Source organism: Leptidea sinapis, chromosome 4 (assembly GCF_905404315.1).
Source record: "Leptidea sinapis chromosome 4, ilLepSina1.1, whole genome shotgun sequence".
Classification (NCBI taxonomy): domain Eukaryota; kingdom Metazoa; phylum Arthropoda; class Insecta; order Lepidoptera; family Pieridae; genus Leptidea; species Leptidea sinapis.
This window is the reverse complement of record NC_066268.1, coordinates 4509055-4530941: the sequence shown is the minus strand read 5'-3', so window position 1 is coordinate 4530941 and position 21887 is coordinate 4509055. Positions and strand designations below refer to the sequence as shown.

Below are 21887 nucleotides of genomic sequence, written 5' to 3'. Positions count from 1 at the left end.
AAATTAGAGCCGTTAGCTAATGAGCTACGGGAAACAAATAAGCTAATTTGTATAAATAAAATTGAGAATGAAATGGAGTGCAATGGAAATCATTTAGATAAATTAAAAAAATATTAAGAACGAATCACTTAAACAGAGAAGAAAACGAATCTTTAGAAGAATTATGTATGCAATATAATCATATATTTCATTTAGAAGGTGATAAATTAACATCAACAAATACGGTTATGCATGAAATACCTACAAATAATAATATTCCTATTAATACAAAATCGTATAGGTATCCTGAAGCACTAAAAGATGAAGTAAATGAACAGATAGGAAAACTGTTAAGAGATGGAATAATTCAGCCATCTAATAGTCTGTGGAATTCACCAGTATGGGTAGTCCCTAAGAAAATGGACGCATCGGGAAAAAAGAAATGGCGACTTGTGATTGATTTTAGAAAATTAAATGAAATAAGTATAGGCGATGTCTATCCACTACCTCAGATAAGTGATATATTGGATCAATTAGGTCACAGTAAATATTTTACGACTTTAGACTTAGCGTCCGGATTTCATCAAATAAAATTGAGTCCATAAGATCAAGCCAAAACAGCTTTTAGCGTACCATTAGGACACTATGAATATACAAAGATGCCGTTTGGATTGAGAAACGCACCTGCTACCTTTCAAAGGTTAGTGAATAATGTTCTAGTTGGCTTGCAAGGAATAAAATGTTTTGTATATTTAGATGACATTATAATTTATGGAAATACCTTAAAAGATCATAATATTAAATTGAAGGAAGTCTTTGATAGATTATCACAACATAAATTAAAACTACAACCAGATAAATGCGAGTTTTTGAAAAGCTATGTATTTAGCTCATTTAATCACTCAGGATGGTGTAAAACTAGACCCAAAGAAGATAGAGTCAGTAAAGAATTATCCAGTTCCAAAAACACCAAAAGGATATTAAAGCATTTTTAGGTCTAGCTGGTTATTATCGAAGATTTATTGAAAATTTTAGTAAATTAAGTCAACCTTTGACTAAACTTTTAAAGATGAACCTTTTATTTGGACAAGTTTACAACAAAACTCTTTTGAGACCTTAAAGGCAAAGTTATGTGAAGAACCGATTTTACAGTACCCTAATTTTCTGAAACTTTTAATTTAACGACCGATGCAAGTAATTACGCAATAGGGAGTGTTTTATCACAAGGTTCAGGGTCGGATGATCTTCCTATAGCTTATGCGAGTAGAATTTTAAATAAAAGCTAAACTAATTATTCAACAACTGAAAAAGAATTATTAGCCATAGTATGGTCCGTGAAACATTTTAGACCATATTTATATGGGCGTAAATTTAGAATTTTAACAGATCATGAACCTTTAACTTGGTCAATGAGTGTAAAAGATCCTGGATCTAGGTTAGTTAGAAGGAGACTTTTATTAGAGGAATACGAATACGAAATAGTTTATAAACAATGAAAGTTAAATCAAAATGCTGATGCATTAAGTAGAATTAAACCAGTAAATATAGTAAGTGAAAACTCTGTTAAAATCCATAGTATTACAAGAAATGTTGAAAGTTATTCGTCATTTTTGAAGGAAATGGAAAGGAAACCAATTTTATTTAACAAACTTGAAGAGCATAATGATAAGCTTCCAGATAATGTTAATAAAGTAATTTTTACTTCAACCGATTTAGATATCGAGAATGATAAGAAATTGTTAGAATATGAATCTTTTTTAAATAAAATAAAATGTAAAAAACTATATCAATATGGAGTTTTCAGTGTAGAAGATAATGGAAAGAAAATATATTTTACATTCCCAAGAATAAACTACTGGGACAGTGTAAGTTAAAAAATTTGAAACATGCGATTTTACAAGAAAATATTAAGGAAATAAATTTAACAAGTTTTTGTGACTTTCATCTTAAATGGCATAAAGTAAGAACTATTATTCGTTATATATTTAGATATACGGAGATATCGATCAACGTTTTTCATGGGAAAATTCAAACGCCAAAAAAAGAGCATATACCATTAATATTAAGAAGAAAACCATTCAAGTGTAATTTCAGGTCATATAGGATTTCATGAGACTTATAAGAAAATAAAAGCTAAATATAAATGGGCAACGATGAAAAACAACATTAAAGAATTCATTAAGAAATGTGAATCTTGTCAAAAAAATAAAATTAATAGAAAGAAAAATAAGAAACCTATTGAAATAACTTCAACCTCCACAGAGGCATTTCAAAAAATAGCTCTTGATATTGTAGGTCCATTGCCTTTATCAGAAAACGGAAATAAATATATTGTAACTTTGCAAGATGATTTAACAAAATATTCTCTGGCATATCCATTGCCGAGGCATGATGCTGAAACAATTGGAGATTGTTATGTGCGCAATTTTATATGTAAATTTGGAATACCAGATATATTATTAACTGATCAAGGAGCTGATTTTACTTCTCACTTAATAAAGGAAATTTCAAAGTTATTTAAAATAAAGAAAATAAATACTAGTGCATATCATCCACAATCTAATGGAGCATTAGAACGTAGTCACTCGATATTAGCTGATTATCTTAAACATTATGTAAATGACGACCAAACTAATTGGAACAGATGGGTTGATATCGCTATGTTCTCTTATAATACAAGTGTTCATATATCAACTCATTTTACACCATTTGAATTAATATTTGGCTTTAAAGAAAAATTTACCAAGTTCTATAATTAAAGAACCTGAATTTAAATATTGTTATGATAATTATTTAGATGATCTTATTTTAAAATTACGAAAGTCAAGAGAAATAGCTAGGAATAAATTAATAATTTCAAAAAAATATAACAAACATATATGATAAGAAATGTAGGAACATAGAATTTAAGGTGGGAGATTTAGTTTATCTAAGTAATGAAACGGTTAAACCAGGAAAGTCTCGTAAATTATCATCTTATTGGTTGGGACCTCATAAAATAATCAAAGTTAATTCTGAAACTAATGTTACAATTAAGGTTAAAAATAAGAAATCATCACTTGTAGTTTTAGAACAAATAATTCCTCAATTAACTATTCAGGAAAATTTACTAAAAGATTTAACTGGGTTTCATAATTATAGAGTAAAACGATCATATGTAGATGGAGTAGGTAGTATTTTTAAAGTACTTTTTGGTACATTAGATGCTAATGATGCGAAAACCTATAATGAAGCCATTGAAAATTTGGATATGAATGAACATGAAATCTTAAACTTACTGAAAGCTCAAACAAATATAGTGAAGTCGACCATTGCAAATTTTAACACGACTATTACAGATTTGAATAATAATGAGAAAATCTTTAATGAAAATTTAAATACACTTTCAAATTATACCAGAGATATAGGAGATAAGATATTTAGTATTAAAATGAAGCAAGATATTGACGAACACATGTCTTTATTAACCTTGATTACCACTGAAGTAAACAATGAAATATCTACCATTATTAATGCAATTTTGTATAAAAAAAATAATGCTATTCATCCGGTTATTATAACCCCGGAACAATAAAGAACAGAGTTAAGAAAAACTTTATCATATTTACCACCACAAACAAAATATCCTTTAGAAATTAATGAAAAAGATATACCAGAATTATTGTCGTTAACGAATCTTGTGACGTATGTAACAAATGATAAACTTGTGTTTGTAATTAAAACACCTTTAATAACTCAAATTGGATATGATTTGTATCATACATACATACATTTGTACCAGTTCCAATAAAAAGTAGAGATGAAACATTTATATTCGTTTTACCTAATTTTAAATACTTTTTAATATCAAATAATAAGATACATTATAGTAGCATGGAAAATATCAATTTATGTAAGAAACTTCAGAACAATGATAGATATATATGTAAACAAGAAGCACCATTATATTCTGTTCATACTAGTAGAACGTGTGAAATTGAACTTATGTACGGTTATACAAAATTACCTCTAGAATGTAATACTCGAGTAGGATATATACCAACAGAGCAATGGTATAAATTACATCATAATAATAATTGGTTATTTGTCACACCACGTAAGGTTATAGGAACATTTAATTGTAATAATAAAGAACCTATTGATATAGAATTTATGAACACAGGAATTATAAATATTTCAGAAAGTTGTAAATTATATACGACTAATGTTATCTTGCATACTGAAACTTATAATATCTCAAATTGGATACGATTTATATCAGGTTGTACCAGTTCCAATAAAAAGTAGAGATGAAACATTTATATTCGTTTTACCTATTTTTAAATATTTTTTAATATCAAATAATAAGATACATTATACTAGCTTGGAAAATATCAATTTATGTAAGAAACTTCAGAATAATGATAGATATATATGTAAACTAGAAGCACCATTATATTCTGTTCATACTAGCAGAACGTGTGAAACTGAACTTATGTACGGTTACACAAAATTACCTCTAGAATGTAATACTCGAGTAGGATATATACCAACAGAGCAATGGTATAAATTACGTCATAATAATAATTGGTTATTTGTCACACCACGTAAGTTTATAGGAACATTGAATTGTAAAAATAAAGAACCTATTGATATAGAATTTATAGACACAGGAATTATAAATATTTCAGAAAGTTGTAAATTATATACGACTAATGAATGCTATCTTGCAAATTGAAACTTATAATATTGAAAGTAGATTTAATTCCATTTTACCACCTATTGCTATTATTTCCGACGATTGTTGTAAGAAGCTAAAAAATAAAAATGTAACTAACATTAATTTTATACCCTTAAAATATCATGAAAAATTAGATTTAGAAAGTTTCAATTTAGCGAGTCATAACATTGACAAAATTAATGAAGCAATTGTTAAAATGGAAAGTGAAACAATATTTGATAAAATAGTTAATAATACTTATTTTGTTAATAAATTTTGTCTATTTTAAGAATTATTTTGTTTTATGTACTATATCGTTTAGCTAAATATATATGGAAGAGAAAATTCTTTTGTAAAAGAAATGATAGATTATTAGCATTAGAAGACACTAGATCTTGTTGTGCAAGAATTACAAATTGTATAACATTAAAAGTAAATACTGAAAACAGAGATGTTGAATTAGAAGAAATTCTTTCTACATCGAATTCTTCAGAGACTCCTTTGAGACGTAGTACAAGAATTGCACAGTTAAAAATAAATTAAATATTTACGAGAGTTACTTGATTAATTTTAAGAACGGAATATTGTTATAATTGTAATGATGATATTATGTAATATTGAATCTATGTTATAAATAATTCGAATTAAGATTCTTCATGATTATTATATTCAACGTTTAAAATAAACCGTTTATTTTCTTAAAGGGGGAGGATTGTAATATTTGCATATTATTAACTTTTGATATTTTCTTAAAGGGGGAGGATTGTAATATTTGCATATTATTAACTTTTGATATTGAAATATAGAGCCATTTGATGATGACTATGGGCAATTATTGTTTAGATTAACATTCCTAGTAAATTGGTCACCAAAGCGAAGTCCATGTTATTATTTATTTAGATTACTCTCACAGCTAAATGATGTTTATATTAAATTATAAGTTATGGTTTATTTAGATTACTCTTATAGCTAAACTAGCTGACCCGGCAAACGTTGTTTTGCCATATAAAGTATAATTCACGGGATAGTTTTATCAGTAATAAAATATTGCCTATATGATAGCCTGTACATCATTTTGTTCTATTGTCAATAGTTTTTGCAGCGCACGCAAAAATAGGTTTTCGATTTTACACCTTGTGTTACAAAATAGCAATTTTATTACGGATCCCTAATTTTGAAAAAAAAACATAGCCTATAGCCTTCCTCGATAAATGGACTACCCAACACTGAAAGAATCATTCAAATCGGACCAGTAGTACCAGAGATTAGCGCGTTCAAACAAACAAACAAACAAACACTGCTGCTTTATATATTAGCATAGATTAGTATAGATGATGTTTATATTAAGTTATAAGTTATGGTTTATTTAGATTAACATTCCAGCTAAATGATGTTTAGATTATTTTGAGATATAAGGTCCTCCACCCGGCCGTATCGTCAGATCCTCTCAGTCCTCCATAGCTCATGGTTCCTCGAGTAGCACTCGATACGCTCAGTAACTGAAGTTAATTCAATAAGTTATTGAGAGTTAGTGTAAGAGTAGTGAGTAAGTGCATTTAATCTTATTTAATAAACTCTTTATTTCGTCGTAACTCTGCTGTTGTCATTTAAGATGAAAGCCACAAAAACTTGTTAAATTTATTTCCTTAATATTTTCTTGTAACATCGCATGTTTCAAATTTTTTAAGCATTCAAATATATCTTCATAACTTACACTGTCCCAGTAGTTTATTCTTGGGAATGTAAAATATATTTTCTTTCCATTATCTTCTACACTGAAAACTCCATATTGATATAGTTTTTTACATTTTATTTAGTTTACAATATACAAACAATTTCTTATCATTCTCGATATCTAAATCGGTTGAAGTAAAAAATACTTTATTAACATTATCTGGAAGCTTATCATTATGCTCTTCAAGTTTGTTAAATAAAATTGGTTTCCTTTCCATTTCCTTCAAAAATGACGAATAACTTTCAACATTTCTTGTAATACTATGGATTTTAACAGAGTTTTCACTTACTATATTTACTGGTTTAATTCTACTTAATGCATCAGCATTTTGATTTAACTTTCATTGTTTATAAACTATTTCGTATTCGTATTCCTCTAATAAAAGTCTCCTTCTAACTAACCTAGATCCAGGATCTTTTACACTCATTGACCAAGTTAAAGGTTCATGATCTGTTAAAATTCTAAATTTACGCCCATATAAATATGGTCTAAAATGTTTCACGGACCATACTATGGCTAATAATTCTTTTTCAGTTGTTGAATAATTAGTTTAGCTTTTATTTAAAATTCTACTCGCATAAGCTATAGGAAGATCATCCGACCCTGAACCTTGTGATAAAACACTCCCTATTGCGTAATTACTTGCATCGGTCGTTAAATTAAAAGTTTCAGAAAATTAGGGTACTGTAAAATCGGTTCTTCACATAACTTTGCCTTTAAGGTCTCAAAAGAGTTTTGTTGTAAACTTGTCCAAATAAAAGGTTCATCTTTAAAAGTTTAGTCAAAGGTTGACTTAATTTACTAAAATTTTCAATAAATCTTCGATAATAACCAGCTAGACCTAAAAATGCTTTAATATCCTTTTGGTGTTTTTGGAACTGGATAATTCTTTACTGACTGTATCTTCTTTGGATCTGGTTTTACCCCATCCTGAGTGATTAAATGACCTAAATACATAACTTCAGTTTTCAAAAACTCGCATTTATCTGGTTGTAGTTTTAATTTATGTTGTGATAATCTATCAAAGACTTCCTTCAATTTAATATTATGATCTTTTAAGATATTTCCATAAATTACAATGTCATCTAAATATACAAAACATTTTATTCCTTGCAAGCCAACTAGAACATTATTCATTAACCTTTGAAAGGTAGCAGGTGCGTTTCTCAATCTAATCGGCATCCTTGTATATTCATAGTGTACTAATGGTACGCTAAAAGCTGTTTTGGCTTGATCTTTTGGACTCAATTTTATTTGATGAAATCTGGACGCTAAGTCTAAAGTCATAAAATATTTACTGTGACCTAATTGATCCAATATATCACTTATCTGAGGTAGTGGATAGACATCGCCTATACTTATTTCATTTAATTTTCTAAAATCAATCACAAGTCGCCATTTCTTTTTTCCCGATGCACCCATTTTCTTAGGGACAACCCATACTGGTGAATTCCACGGACTATTAGATGGCTGAATTATTCCATCTCTTAACAGTTTTCCTATCTGTTCATTTACTTCATCTTTTAGTGCTACAGGATACCTATACGATTTTGTATTAATAGGAATATTATTATTTGTAGGTATTTCATGCATAACCGTATTTGTTGATGTTAATTTATCACCTTCTAAATGAAATATATGATTATATTGCATACATAATTCTTCTAAAGATTCGTTTTCTTCTCTGTTTAAGTGATTCGTTCTTAATATTTTTTTAATTTATCTAAATGATTTCCATTGCACTCCATTTCATTCTCAATTTTATTTATACAAATTAGCTTATTTGTTTCCCGTAGCTCATTAGCTAACGGCTCTAATTTAACAATCATTTTATTTATTTTTACTTCCCTATCTGTTGTATCAGACACACCGTTAATGCTTTGTTTTCATGAACTCTAACAATACGCGGACATAAATAAACACCGTCTGATAACTTAATTGGTTCTGAAATAATCCCTTCCTTCAAATTAGGATTCTCTACACAGATAGAAATTACTTTTTCACATCTTGGTTCTATAACTAATACATCCTTTTGTACATTTATACTTGTATTCAATTGTTGTGGATAAACTTCACAACTTCTTTTATTACTTTTATTATTTTTCAATGCCTGTGGATGAACATCACAGCTACTTTCATTTCCATTTATTTCAGTTCTTTTACTTTTATCAATTTCTTGTGGATAAACTTCACAATTATTACTTTTAAACATATTATTTTCTAAATCTTCGTAACATATTTCTATTTCGCTTTCTTCATCACTCATATTATTTTCATTAAAATTATCTTCTCTTTTATTCTCACTTGTTATTTTTATCTCATCATGCTCGATTTTGAACTCTTTACCACATATTCTGATTTTTCTCTCTTTATAATTTATTATGGAATCCGTTTTTGACAAGAAGTCGCTACCTATTACACCATTACCTTGAATAGGAAAGTTATCAGGTACCACGTAAAGTGTATGATAAACTCTTTTGTCTCCTACATCGAATGTTAAATAGGTACAACCGATTGTTTTAGTCGGAATAGCGTCCTTATCGATCCCTTTTAATTTAATTTTCTTATCTTTGTAAACTAATGTTTCTCCTATAAGTGAGGTTATTTTTATTAATGTAACCTCTGCCCCGGTATCAATTAAAAATCTATTTTTATTTTCTAAAATGTAATCTGACTCTAGATATACATATGATGAAATTTGCGTGTCAATAAATCTTATTCAGCCTGAATCACACTGATAGTCCTCGGGTTGACCGTTGGAGTTTAAATTTTTATTTTCGTAGTTTTTATTATTCGTTGGCCTATTATTTTGATAATAATTTTTAATATTACTTGTCTGATTAAAACGACTTTTCTGAGGGTTATGATTAATTGAATTGGCATGCGGATTATTTCAGCATTCTTTAGCAACATGTCCTTTTTTATGACAGTAGAAACAAGTAGGTATATTATTATTATTACTTGGTTCACTAGACTGCATTTGTCATATTAATGGCGGATATCGATACTGATGAGCCAGATGGTTAAGTTTATTATAATTTGAACATCTTTTAACGCCTACATTGTAGTTATTCTGTCTAGAATTCATTTCTTTTCTAGACTTTATTTCTTGTTCTTCTGATAGAGCTATAGAAACTGCATCTTCAAATGTAGAAGGTTTTTGAGATTTTAATAAAATGTGTAATTGTGGTAATAAGCCACTGATAAAAATATTTAAAGATTGGCTCTTTAATAACTCTACGTTTGCCTCTCGAGCTTCCATAGTTAACTTAGGATTTAAAGATTTAATTAATTTTATATAACAATTTTCAACTCTACTTGAATATTTTAATACAGGTTCATTGTGATTTTGTTTACAAGAATTTGACTCTAATTGCCATTGCGCAAAAGTTCTTTTTTCTGAGTAATTTTCTAACAGATGTTCCTTTAAAGATTCCCATGACGCGAAATACCGATTTAATAAAGTTGACCTTATATTTCCTTCTATTTTTGATAATACTACTGACACAAATGCTAATTTATAAATGGGGTTTAAAAGTACATACGCATTATCGCAATTATCGATGAACACATGTTAATTAGATTTATCACCATCGTATTTATTTATCATTCTTTCTGCAAGATTAATATCAATAAACCCACCAGAAACCATACTATCCTCTGATTTTGACATTTTTTCTGAGATATAAATTATTCTATAATGTTTCTTTATCTAAAAAATTGTCTGTTACATACACGTGAGCGAGAAGAAAAAAAAATTATACACAGTAAAACAACAATTATACGACTCACTTGGACGTAATTGAATTACTCCGGAGTTCCTCTTGTCAACTGCCTCGCTGCTTAACTCGTCGAACGCCACCGGAGAATTGACTCGGCGATTGTGGCTGCCTTCCTTATTCCTTGAATCGTCACACGTCGGCTTCGTAATGCGAACACTACCGATGATCTACCGTCTTCTATCTGGGTACTAGCGAATGTGAGATCGCCAGTGAATGACCACGGTCGCCCAGCACCTTGGTGAGCTTGATTACTTGCTGTCAGACTCCCTCCAGAGTATCCCAGTACGAATTAATCGTTAAGAACTGGAGATCTTACCCGTCCAAAAACTTATCAGGAACGTTGTCAAGGTCTATAATATTTCAATAGCCTTTTTGACAGAGAATCCCACTTCTGACACCAAAAATGTAATGTTCGGGTGGTCAGAGGGATCTTGAAATGACAACAGCAGAGTTACGAAGAAATAAAGAGTTTATTAAATAAGATTAAAATGCACTTACTCACTACTCTTACACTAACTCTCAATAACTTATTGAATTAACTTCAGTTACTAGAGCGTATCGAGCGCTACTCGAGGAACCATGAGCTATGGAGGACTGAGAGGAATTGACGATACGGCTGGGTGGAGGACCTTATATCTCAAAATAATCTAAACATCATTTAGCTATAAGAGTAATCTAAATAAACCATAACTTATAATTTAATATAAACATCATTTAGCTATGAGAGTAATCTAAATAAATAATAACATGGACTTCGCTTTGGTGACCAATTTACTAGGAATGTTAATCTTAACAATGATTTCCCATAGTCGTCATCAAATGGCTCTATGGTGAATATATTTCAATATCAAAAGTTAATAATATGCAAATATTACAATAGAAGTGTCAATAATTAGATATACATTTATTAAGCAGTTCTGTTTCATGCTAAAGTTTGTTAGTGTTGTAGAATTTACTTTTAGATGACATGATTTTTATTATCATTCGTTGTGCATGCTATTTGAATATATAAGATAATGGAGACCTCTAGTATATTATAGATATCTCAAAGACCAAGAGTTCTAAGAAACAAGCGCCACGAGGAAGAGGGAATACTCAAGTAAATTAGAGTTGGATCAAATATCGTGATTTATAATTTCTATATTATTACTATGTATTAACAATTATATACCATTATTCACAAATGTTATCTAGAAAACAAGTCTGTACTTAATTTTTTTAACGCCTTTTTTAAATGATAAACGGTTCAAATTATAAAGATTAGTGAGGCCCAGACTTCAAATTACAGCATGTCAGCGAGCAAAATACTATTTCTTCAACTTCAAATTACCATTGGGTCGAATTAAGAAAGGAAGAAAGAAAATTAATTTAGTTGATCACACAGTTTACAAAGAATAAAATAAAATTTACTAATTTTTTTTACAATAAAAATAAAAGCAACAATAATTAATAATAAACTCTAAAATAAAAGCAACGATACTCGTAATTGTTGTATGTGATCAAATACATGTCTCTCGCTCAGCCTCAATTAACATTGATTTAACTCGATTTATCGAGTATTTCAAATAATCGAAAGATTCTAATTAGATAAATGGTATCAAATAATCGAATGTCGACTATGTAAGGGAGAAGCGCTCATTACATATAATAAATACCTTCGTTCCATAAACATTTGAAAATCCTAATCATTTTCCAGGCTTTGTTAGCAACCAGTTCTAACTGGGTTTACAATGACAATATTTGACCAATAATGACACCCAAGTATTTTGTGGTATTTACACTGTTTATATTGGAGAATAGTTGCAATTAGTAGGATTTAAGTTACAAGTGAGCCGGTAATTTCATGCTATTATTTAGTTGAGTTGAGTTTCGAATGGCGACCGTAATATAAGCTGTTTTAGTTAAATAAACAGACAAAGGATTTAATTCTGACCATTTTAACACTGAGTGCAAGCCATCTCGGTACGTGGAAAATACTTCTGGCCAACTATTTTACTAAACACTAACCCATTTTTGGCTTATTATTTATTTAAACTGATAATTTAGGATAAGTATCAGGAATAATGTCCGTACTAATAAACTTCCCTGTGGTATTCCGGTTTGTAGTATTAATGCATCAGAGCTAATAGTTTCATCATAGATGCAACATAGTCGATAGTTCTTTAATAAACTTTGAAAAGTTCCTCTTATACCTCTTTTTTTTTAAGATTAAGGGAACAGAGTTTTTGCCCGAAGCTTCTAATTCTAGGAAAATAAAAATAATTCTAAAATCTATTGTTATTTGTTTTGTAATTCAGCGTCTTTCACGTCTACGAGTACTTTACTTGGATGGTGAAAGTATATAATATGTTTCTAAATAGTATATCTTCAATTTTATTCTCAAGCATGATAATTTGCTCATCTTAATTTTTTTACTTAACGCTCTATGTTTTCTATCTCCCTTGTAAATTCGTTATTTTAATTTGTATTCAATATTACGCTAGATTCAACTGCGAAAAAAAGAATTGGTAGTACCTAGTTAATTTTGTGAGATGAAGACCTTTAGGTCCATGTTGTATTAGGGTAGATAATGAAATAGATGATGTCCACAGTTTATGTTTTTGCTGAGCTACGTATGGCAACCAGTATTCGTTAGAACTGTCATACACTAGTATGTAGTAGTAGTAGGTTGGCGGTAAAGAGGGTCACTAGGTTCTGGTCATAACTAGTACTATTGTGTTACTTAACACGTCCTGACTTTTTTTTTTTTTTTTGAGAGGAGGAAATACGATTACGTATTTACGCCCCGGACAGGGACGACTGGATGAACAACAAAGTCACGTGGAAGGACGGGAGCCTCATGTGGTTCACCGATGGGTCCAAAATGGAAAATGAAGTCGGCTGTGGGGTCTATGGAGAACGCCCCAGGTTTAAATCCAGCACAAACCTGGGAAGCTTTACCTCCATATTTCAAGCAGAGGTGTACGCCATCCTGGAATGCGCGGAAACCAATATCCAAAAAGGCTACTTCAATCATAACATATACATTCACTCTGATAGTCAGGCAGCATTGTTGGCTTTAGACGCTGACTTGACGTCGTCTAAGTTAGTCAATAATTGCGTCGAATGCCTGAATTCATTAGGCATGAAAAACAGAGTGATTCTCAGATGGGTCCCAGGGCACGCCGGAATCATAGGCAATGAAATGGCCGATGAGCTCGCAAGAGCTGGGGCTAAAGCAGTCCGATATGGTCCGGAACCCATTTGTGGACTGCCAAAGAGCGCCATCCGACACACCCTGAGAAACCAATGTAAACAAGAAGCACTTAAACGCTGGAACAACTCTTCAGGTTTAAACCACTATAAAGCACTGATAAGGGCATTCAACAGTAGCTATGCGAATGAAGCCCTATCATTGAAAAGGAAAAATCTATGCATACTCACTAGGATGCTAACCGGGCACTGTCGCCTAAACAAGCACCTCAGTGTGGTCGGCATCAGAAGCGACAAGGCTTGCAGGTTCTGCCTTGAGAATGATGAAACACCTATTCATCTACTCTGCGACTGCGGCCCACTAAAGCATAAGCGTAACACAATCTTTGGCAACTACTTCGTACCACCAGACAGTGTTTGCAACACTCGCGTCAAGGAACTACTGCGGTTCGTAAAGGCGGTAGGGCTTGACGATGAGCTTTAGTATGAGTGGCGAACACAATAGTCCAATTCTGGACGCGGTGTTACTAGGAACCTTTTAGGACCAGGAAATAGCCACCCTCTTCAAATAATAATAATAATAATAATACGCCCCGGAACGGGGCGTAATATGTCGGAATCGAGTGTCCGCGTAAGCGGACACCCCATACCGACTAAAACCTCCTCTGTGCTGTTAGCAGCCCTGGCTTTCACAGCGAAGTAGGACGTGGGCCGTGGAGGCCGCAAAGACTACGCAACAACAGTCGCGGGGCGTCTCCTAAGGAGACTCGAACCTCAGACCGGCTGTGTGCTTGTGGGAAGGAGAGAGAATGAAAATGAAGATGAAAAGGTGATAAGAACACACTCGCCGGCGAGTGTGGTGATGTTTTGTGTAATGTATGTAAGTATGTATGTGTTTATGATTGTATGTATGTGTGTTTGTATGTATGTACGTAGTGTAAATGTTTGTGTGCATGTATGTTTGTGTCTGTTTGTGGAGTGTGTTTGTGATTGTGTAAGTGGTGTATGTCAGTCCGTCAGTCAGTCCGTGTGTGAGTGAGTGTAGTGAAGCGATTACAGGACGAGGACTAACGTCTCGTCGGGTATCAAAACAATGTGTGGTGTATCTAGGGTGCGGGCCGCTGGCCATCGTCAGAGCGACGAGTGCCAGTGGTTTGCGGTGGTTGACCGCGCCTACGCCTGCGAAGGCGGTGTGTGCGTGTCTGTGTCGATGTTTGTGTGGGTGTCGCGTTCGCGATGGTGATGTCGTCATCCGGGTCTACCGTTACGTGTCTGGGACGTCTTATTGGGTTGAGACTATGGTGAAGGGGGGTGTACCCGCATGCCTTCCTAACCAAGATGTTGGGATGGTTAGGCGCCTTGTCAAAGAAGCGTCGCGAGATCTCTTTAAAGTGTTGAGCTATCGTCGGAAGCTCTAGGTCGCGGTGAAGGTCAACGTTTCGGATGAACCACGAGGCTCCGGTTGCCATGCGCGTGAATTTATTTTGAACTACTTGCAAACGACGTAAGTAGCTCGGTCGGGTGTGCGCGAAAACGACGCTTGTGTATGACAGTATGGGCCGTACGATGGTTTTGTACAGCGTCACTTTGTGTTTGAGCGGAAGTTTGCTTCGCCCACACACAAGTGGATAAAGGCGACTGAGGACAAATCGGGCTCTATTGCATACCGTATCAATATGTTTCTTGAAGTTCATATTGCTGTTGAACGTGACTCCTAAGTATTTGTAATCCTTCACCCACGGTATGGGTGTTTCATACAATTTAATGACGTCGGTCGGTCGTTTTTTAGCGCGGATGCTATTCGCGTTACCGAAGAGTACCGCTGCACTCTTGGTGGGGTTCACTTCAATCCGCCATTTTCTGAACCAGTTGCCTAGTTCATCGACGGCGGCTTGAAGTACTTTAATGTTCCTGCTCAAGGTTGAGCGGTTCAATAGAGCGGAGCCAAAGTAGAGTGCCGTATCGTCAGCGTACTGAGCGAGCTGGACACTCGGAAACTTGGGAATGTCGCTCGTGAAGAGCGAGAAAAGAGTGGGAGAGAGGACTGAACCCTGTGGCACGCAAGACCTGATGGGTCTGGGTGAGGATAGGGTGCCCTCTACTCGATATCGGAAGGAGCGATCAGTAAGGTAGGCTCGTATGATGCACACGAGCCTGTCTGGCACTCCCAGTTGATACAGCTTGAATACTAAGCCGTTGTGCCATACCTTGTCGAATGCCTTCGCGACATCGAAAAACACGGCTGCCGTGGTAGCGTGAAGTTGACGCCGTACGAGAATGTACTCGGTGAGTCGGTGAGCCTGCTGGGGACACGAGTGAGCGGTTCTGAATCCGAACTATATGTCGGGTATCAGGTTGAGCTCCGCGATGTAATGATTAAGACGCGCGAGAATTAATCTTTCGTAAAGTTTCCCGATCGAGTTAATTAGGCTAATAGGCCTATAGCTACTCGGATTAGCTTTAGGTTTATTGGGTTTTGGGATACCGATAACAATGGAATCTTTTCATTGTTCGGGAAACGCGCTATTAGACAATAGAATATTAAAAATGGTAACCAATAAAGTAATAAGAGTCGAGGGTAGGATTTTAAGAACCCTATTGTTTATAGTGTCGGGCCCCGGGGCCTTCTTGGAGTGAAGCTCTTTAATGATTAGCTTTACCTCTTCGTAAGAGGTGGGTTTTATTACATCGCCTGAAGGGCTCAGAGCGGAGCGACGTTCAACTTCACGATCAACTTCGTCAACGTGTGTCGGGTCGGCTGCTGTATTTGGAGAGCACTGAGTCTCGAGACTATCGGCGAGGCATTCAGCCTTCTCATCGTCATCGAGCGCCGGCTGCAGTCCCGGTCTGTCCAAAGGAGGCATGACAGTGGGCGGCTCCTGTTTGAACGCGCGAGGCAGCTTCCAGAAAGCCACATGTGATGGCTTAAGGTTGCCGATCAAGCGGTCCCAACGTTCGCCGCGGAGTTCCGCGATACGTTCCCGTACCACCCGCTGTAGGTAGCGGAGGTGGCGCCTATTCTCGACCGACGGATACCTGTCGTAAAGTCTAGTGGCTCTGTGCTTCTGTGTGAGTAAGTTCCTGACCTCTGGAGGCAGGTTTAGGCGATGCGGTTGCATCGTCGGAACCTGCCTGGAGCAGGCCTTGATCCTATTCTGTATATGTGACGTCACATGAGAGATAGCACTGTGAGCCGTGTCGACCGAGTAGATGACGTCCGGTATAAGGTCAAGGTCGTCGGACTTGATAGACTCGAGATCCTTTTCCAGCCGTTGCCAGTCGATCACTGTTTTCGTCGGTGGTTGAAAGTTAACCGGTGGGCCTAGATTTAGGACGACGGGCCGGTGGTCTGACTCTAATTCGTGAAAAACCACGATTGAATTTACATTGAGCGTTACGTTCTTAAGTAACGCAACGTCTAGTATGTCGGGTCGGTGCGCGACGTTATCCGGTTAATGTGTTGGTTCGTCGGGTGCTATTACTGAAAAGTTCAGCGTGGATGTCAGCGAATCTAATAAGATTCCGTTTCTATTTGTGGCTCTACTGTTCCAGCAGCTAGTTTGGCGTCAAGATCGCCACCCACTATGACTGCAGCCCCGTGGCCGAGTAATGCTTCTATATCTGTGTATAATACTTTTTTGTTGGGCGGAAGATAAGCTGAAATAACAGTGATCGGCTGGTGATTCGCCATACTGACCCGGATGGCAGAGGCCTCGATGTTAGTGAGGACCGGAGGATCTTTAGGTATACAGTGTAGAGACCTTTTAAAATAAATGAGGGTGCCGCCCATACGGGTGGTGCGATCATTCCTGACTAAGTTATAATTAGCGATACGCGGATCGCGTATACGTGGTTTTAGAAATGTCTCTTGCACTAAGAATAGGTCTAATTGATGTTCGTGAGCGAACTCCTTCACCAAGTCTAGTTGAGGCTTAAGGCCTTGGGCGTTAAAATACGCTATACGGAGCGTATGTGGTTTAACCCGTCCGCTTACGTAATTAGGCATCGCGAATGTTTTTATACTTTCGCCCTATATCGGTGAGGGCAAGGAATATTTTGCCGTTGTCTGCCATAGCTTGCAGGAGCGACGGCGGGTCATCCCGGACAGCATCTAGCCTGCTGGCCAGGGCTGTGATTTCATGAATGTCGAACAGCTCTGACACTTCGAACATGAAGGCAAAGGTGCTGCCGCCTTTGTTACCTGTTGCCGCGGACGCGGGCGCCGGTGGCCTCGGTCGCGGGACCGACGCCGCCGGGCGGGACGCTAGCGGTGGCCGGATGGGCGCGGGGGCCGTGGTAGGCGCTGGTGCTGTCTCCTTGATAGGAGACTTTTCCCAGGCGTTCGTCTTGGGCGGTGGGGCCGGAATGAAGGCCTCTGGCTTCTTGTTCGGCCCCTGGGCCTGACGCAGCCTAGGCGGACCCTTGCGCTTCAGTTTGGGTGCCTTGGGACACCCGCGGTAGTTTGCAGGGTGTCCTTCGGCACCACAGAGCACGCATGCCGGAGGCTCCGCGCACACTGTAGGGCGAGTGCACTCAGGAGTTCCATGGTTGCCAATACACTTGACGCAGCGAGGTTTTTCCTCGCAGTTGCGGGCAGAGTGGCCGTATAACTGGCAGCGATGGCACTGCCCTGGACCGCCGCTTTTGTGCGGAGCCTCCACTTTGATGCCGTGTAGAGAGCACATGGCCTTCAGATTGAATATCGCCTTGCCCTCCTTAGTGAGGTCGAGAACGACCAGCACCAGGTTCAGCGGCGACCTATCAATTCGTTTGTGCATGCGATGGACTTCATTTACAGGGTAGCCCTGCTCTTTGAGGTCAGCGTGGATCTCTTTAATGTCGAGTTCCTTTGGGATGTTCCTAAGAACGACCCGCAGTTTTTTGTCCTCAGGGAGGGCGTACGTGTGGAAGCCAACACGTAGCTCCCTGAGTATAGATGTTAAAGAGCGGTGGTCCGCAATTGTCTTCAGCTCTATCTTAATAGAGCTGGTATAGGCCTTGGCCGTGTATTGAAGCGATGAGGGTATCGCTCTGCGTACTGCAAGCCACTGGGCCCTGTCGCTTATGAAAAGAGGCGGGGGCCGCACGGCTTGCGGATGGTCGCGCGGAGCGCGTTTTGCGGGCGGCGGGGAGGAAGGAGCGCTAGACGCTTCCTTTGTCCGCTTCTTTTTACGGCTCACGGTGGTGAAGCCATCCGTGTCCGACGCGACACTCTCTGCTCTCGACGGAAAAGCGGTATCCGGCTGGGCCGGTGAAGCACTGGAGGCCTGAGGGGCTTCCGTGCGGTCGAGAGTACCTACCGGGACCTTAGGGGTCGCCTGGGCGTTAAAATATGCCTGTAGAACAGGCGGACGAGCTGACCTTAAAATCATTTTCCTCGGTTTAACCGAGGCCGCGGAGCTCGCGTCAGAAATGCTTCCGACTTCCATTTCCGATTCGTCATCCGACGACTTATCGGATGCCGAGGCGTAATTTTTGGTTTTGGTGGCGGCTGCCACCTTATTTATCTGATCCGCTATGAGCGGTGCCAGTTGAGCCATGAGGGCCTTGAGGGAACCCTCGTCAAGAACCATTGGTGAAGCCATGGTTCATATAATGTTGGTTTATGTTAATTTAAAGGTAACAACCCCCGCTGCCCGAGTCAGGCAGAGGGGAATATAATGATTAAGTGGACAACTATAGTTTAGTTGGACACTTGTACATTAATAAAATAATATTAATAATAATATAATATAGCAAAATTTAAAGAAATTAATAATGGTAATTAAGCCTAAGACTTAGCTTTACTCGATGTAGACTGGCTGGGCCGGAACCCCGATGCACGCTGTGCAGGCCCCCGCGGAGAAGACACACACGGTACGAACTGCAACTCACAAACATACACGATTAGCGTGCAGAATCGCGAAATACAGCACAGGTGCTAACTAACACGATCGTAAACCGGGTAATTAACACTGATAATAACTAAGCTTCGTTCTGCGAAGGAACGTAGCAGATGCGAGACTCAAAGAGTCCCGAACAATAGCGCGTGATAACAATAGCTAGCCCAGGTGGCCTGAGCAGATAGTGCGATAACGCAGGTAATAAGTATTCGAAGGAGGACAGATAACGCGGCACGTGTGCTCGCGTTGCCTGCCTGAATCGAACTGAACTGACACACGTCCTGACACTGTATCGCCGCTAAATACAGCCTACGCAGTTTTTGAGGTGAATCTTTCTTAAGGCGCGCTGCGCTTTATTATATAGGTACTTATGTCATGTGATCTACCGCAAACATTTATAGATGAGAAATAGAAAACTGTTAAAGTAGACAATTATTAGAAAAAAAAGATACGTAAGCCTTTCTGTTTAATAATCTGATTGCTTGACATGACAGCTTACTAGGGTTGATAAAATTTTTGGCTTTGATAATTAATTATATTTTAAGTATTAGACGGGGTATTTTGTAACATAGACATCAATTAAATTCTTTTGACTCCTAGAATACACTAATCAATTGTGTACGTATATTATAATTGTAATCTTCTGGAATAGAAACCCAGCGAATGGAAATTGATCGACATTATTTAATTAAGTTAGTAAGCCAGCATTAAGGAATATTTAGCTACAAGTATTCACAGATACACGTAGATACATTATCTATGTTGAAAATGATTCAAATAGATTTGGATTCTTGCATCTTATTGATCCTCTCTATCGATAGGTGATGCAGACAGTCAGGGAAGATTAGTAGTTGCATCGGAATTATCACTTTTACAAGTTTTACATTTTTCTCGCATTAATTTAGCATTGGTTTTCCTAAAGATATAAACGTATTAATTTTAATATTCTACCAAATAAAATTTTCATCTCGGGGAACATAATTAAGGTTAAAAATAATTGTTTTCTCAAAAGATTATCTACTCAACTAGCCGTTTGTTTTTATTAAAAAAAACACATACGACTAAAAAGCTTAAAATAAATTAATCACATGCAATAATCTAGAAAAAGGAAAGCAAGTTACTATATTTACCAACAAATTATAATAATCGGATAATAATAAATATGTTTATCATTTTTATTTAAAAATTGTTGCGCTTAAACTACCGATTAAAATTTATATAGTATTTAAATTAATGCTGTATTAATATATAATAATGTTCAGCAAACAGCTGCTATTTCGTTTGTTGGCTCGATCCAACTACGGGCCACCGCGGACTTCTGTTTATTTTCTACTGAGCAACACTGCATAAATATAATTTTAATGACCCTCTCATAATGATATATTGTCCATTTTAATTTACGGTGAACTCCACAGATTTTGTGGGATACAAGTACGACCAAAACATTCTGCTTTTTGCCTGTTAATCTCAACTTCCACTTCTATTAGGTGGTTTTAGTTGGTTTTTTTATTAAGTTGTTTTACGGCCCTTGGTTCAAGCCCTTTTAAGCATCTAGTTTTTAGTCAACCACCAAAGGCCAGTGCTAGTTTATCAACTTCACACGCAACCTTTGGATTTCTTTGTAGGTTTATATTACAATGTTTGAAACGATCTTATATAAAATGAAACGCCCCTAGCCACCGAAGCTCCATAAATACCTTGGACAAGTTTAAGTCAGACTTCAAACATACTGCATGTTTGAACCTAAAACATCCGGAAGTCAGAGATTTGCTGGATGAGTGTTGATACTAGCGCAGCAGTCGATGATGAAATTTCATATTTAAAAATACCATCTGGTAAGTAGAAACTTCTGTTTCACTTAGTATATTTTAGAAGCTTAGTTGAGCTTAACCTCCAATTCAAGTAGAGTACTGGATGTATAGAAAACAAATTCATAAATCGGTGTTTAAGGTTTATTGTTCAAATGAAAAAAATAAGTTCATTGCGATGCGATGACACAGTATGTTGACGTTACACACAATTTTATATCCATCTTTAAGTAGTGTGGTTAGACCGTGCCGTAAGTGATCACCGTCTCCTCAAAATTTACTTAAACTGCATCGCTTAGTTTTAATCAATAAAGAAAATCTAAACACAAAATAGACAAAACAGCAGGATCACCATCGAAGGAATTGAAGAAGGAGGACGGAAATTGTGTTGCAGCGGATATCAAAATGTCAAACCGGAACCAAAGAGTGCTACGAAAGAGTTGTTCCGGTCCAGATGGATATTAATCCGCCATTGTATCTGCAGCCATTTTGTTAAGTAATCTTACAATTTTACATTATGTCCATTGCTTTGTGTTGTAAATTAGAGTATTTTTGTTTATAGGACCCACGCAAGTAGTGCGTAGATCAATTATTATTGTTACGTCACCTTAGAAATAGACAGTAAATATTTTATTCGAGGGACTCTCTTTAACTGTATGGCATAAAAACGCATAAAGGCATTTTTTTTGTTTTCTTTAAAATTTCTCTCATACGTCGATAAGGAACTTTTACTTCAATAATAGAAATTGAGTATACGTCATAAAATGACTAAAGACGTTATGATGTATGTTGAAGTTCTTTTATAAGTAT

The 21887-nt window shown here is 36.1% G+C and overlaps 1 pseudogene; it reads right to left on the bottom strand.

The window, feature by feature from the left end:
- Nucleotides 1–4236: 4236 nt before the first annotated feature.
- LOC126980046 (uncharacterized) lies at nt 4237–10086 on the bottom strand (annotated as a pseudogene).
- Between the last annotated feature and the right edge of the window lie 11801 nt (nt 10087–21887).